The sequence below is a fragment of the Sciurus vulgaris genome (genome assembly GCF_902686455.1).
Source record: "Sciurus vulgaris genome assembly, chromosome: 17".
NCBI lineage: Eukaryota > Metazoa > Chordata > Mammalia > Rodentia > Sciuridae > Sciurus > Sciurus vulgaris.
Genome location: NC_136478.1, coordinates 22,043,252 through 22,045,988, shown reverse-complemented (window position 1 = coordinate 22,045,988; position 2,737 = coordinate 22,043,252). Strand labels below are relative to the sequence as shown.

The 2,737-nt window shown below is 37.0% G+C and overlaps 1 pseudogene across 1 annotated transcript; it reads right to left on the bottom strand.

The window, feature by feature from the left end:
- Positions 1–226: 226 nt before the first annotated feature.
- LOC306647455 (small ribosomal subunit protein eS10-like) lies at positions 227–669 on the bottom strand (annotated as a pseudogene). The gene has a single exon. The product of its transcript is annotated as a small ribosomal subunit protein eS10-like (transcript).
- Positions 670–2,737: the final 2,068 nt, after the last annotated feature.

The following is a 2,737-nucleotide window of genomic DNA, read 5'->3' as shown; positions in this document are numbered from 1 at the left end:
ATTATTTGGGATTTTTGAGTGTAGCAACTACAATAAGTTTCCTAATAAGCACTATTTTCACTGCATCCCATAAATGTTGCTCTTTTGCATTTTCTTTGAATTTGTCACAAAGTATTTCCTAATTACTTTTGTGTTCTTCTCTTTAAACCACAGGTTCATGGTGAATCTAGTTTTAAATTTCCACATATTTTAAAAATTCTTCAGTTTTTCTTCTCTCTCTTTTTTTTTTTTTTTCTGGCTACAAGTTTATTCAAAACAAAATAATCCTGTCCAACTTCACTGAGGTGGCTGACCACGTCCACGACCAAATCCTCCTCTAAACTGGAATTCCGTTGCTGACCCAGCCCCAGCTTCGGCTTTCTTGTCAGCACCAGGGGACACAGCACTCGTCTGTAGGTGTCTCTGTCAGCTTCCCCTCTTGTGAGACTTGCAGGTCGCTCGCCCTCCAGACCTTTGGGTCGAGGTCTGCCAGTCCTCAAGACTTGAGAGACTGCATGGCCTTCATGATGTGAACGTTGGGTACATTCTTATCTGCCAGCTCTGGGTGCTTGGGCATGTGGACATCCTTCTTGGCTACCATTACTCCCTCCTTAAAAAGGAGTTCATAAATGGCAATCCGATTCTTCTCGAGCATCAACATCACGGAGGCTTTAGGGTCCAAGGCCAAGGCTGGAAAGCAGTTTTTCTTCTCTTATGGAGTCCTACTTCATTCTATTCTTTTGAGACAAGATATTTTCACCATTTCAATCTTTTAAAATATATTGAGATTGTTTAGTACCCTATAATAGGTTACAGGATAATATAGTTTGTCCAGGAAAGTACTGCTTGTGCATATGAAAAAGAACGAGTGTATTTCGTGAAGTGTTATATCTGTTATATCCCTATATCTATTTGGCTTTGTTGGTTTATGATGCTGCTTATCTCCTTTTTCTCTTACTGCCCTTCTGTCTGTTATTGAAAGTGGTGTTTCAAAGTCCACAACAACAATCTAGGACTTTCTAATCCTCTCTAAATTTCTGGCAATTTGAGCTTCATAAATTTTGGATCTCTCTTATGTTTGATGTGTCTTCTGAGTGGATCAAATCAATCTCTAATACTGTTATTTGCTTATTACAAGATTTTTCTACCCACAGGTCAGTTTTATCTGCTATTAGCACCACTAATCTTTCCATTACTATTTTTTTAACTGCCCCTTTAAACCTATTTGTGTCCTCTTATCCAAAATGTGTATTTTGTGAAAAGTGATACTTGGATCACATTTTTTTATGTAATGCATTCTACCAATCATGGAGGAATAAATGCATAGTTTGAAATATTTACTGGTAAGAAAGGTCTTAGTACTGAAATTTTCTATTTTTATTCTTTCTATTTTTTTATTCTTTTTTTATTCTATTTTTTTATTCTTTCTATTTTTTTATTCTTTCTATTTTTATTCTTCATGCTTACCTTTTTTAGAGAAGTTTTATGTTCACAGACAAAATTAGGTAGAAAATACAGAGATTCCTATGTACCTCCTACCTGAGCAAAGGTACAGCCTCCACCACTTTCAATATATGTGCCTAGAGTGGTGTGTTTTTTAAAATCAGTGAATCCACAACTTCACCAACCAAAGTCCATAGCTTATGTTAAAGTTCCATCTTGGTGTTTTACATTCTGTGAGTTTTAACAAACATCTAATGACCTGTATCCTGGGTCTGCTATTTTAGTATTGCACAAAATCATTTTACAGCTCTAAAAACACTCTTGTGTTCCACCTCATCATTCCAACCTCCTGCTTAACCCCTGGAAACCACTGATCCTTTTTACCTTCTCCACACTTTTACTTAGTCCAAAATGCCATAAAGTTTGGAATTTTATAGACTTTTCAAATGAATTTTGTTCCCTGCATGTTTTATAGCTTGACAGATCCTTTACTTACAACCCCGAGTAACATTCCATGCTGTATTTCTCTGTGTTTGCTCTGTATTTCTCCATTCACCTACTGGAAGACAGCTTTGATTCTTCCAAATTTTGGCAATTTCTAGATGTTTTCATGGGCAGAGCTTTGCGTCGTGATAAGCTTTCAATTCATTTGAGTGAAGACCAAGGACATTTTTACTCTTCTCTGTGGAGATATCAGAGCTCCTGTTTCTCTGGGCCATTAGTCACCAGGACTTACATCCACAACAGTCCACTGGTTCTCAGGCCTTCAGCCTTGGACCAAAAATTATACCACCAGCTTCCTTGCTTCTGAGACTTTTAGACGCAGGCTAAATTATACCCTTGACTTTCCTGGTTGCCCAACTTGCAGATGGTTTATCTTGGGACTTCTTGGCTACACATAATCACATGATCCAATTCCCATAATAAATTTCCTCTTGTAAACCTATGTCTATTCTATCAGTTCTGTGTCTCTAAAGAAGCCTGATTGATGTAGAAATCTTATATTCCTTCTGCTGTATGTGCTTTATTTGTTTATTTATTTTACTGGGCAGTCACATTACAAGAAGATTGGTAATGAAACTAGGGGAGACTTGATTTCATACTCTGTTAAGAAAGGTTAATTTCACTTTAGTCCTTAGTTTCAACTTAGAAAAAGAAATAGTCTTTACCTTTATGGGAAACAAATAGCTTTTATATTTTTGTCATATCCCTCACAAGTCCCAAAGTGTTTACCTAACTCCTTCAAGTGTGCAGGACTCAGAGTCCAAATGAAATTCCCCATGGTTGGTGGCAACTGAAATCTCTGCTCAGATGT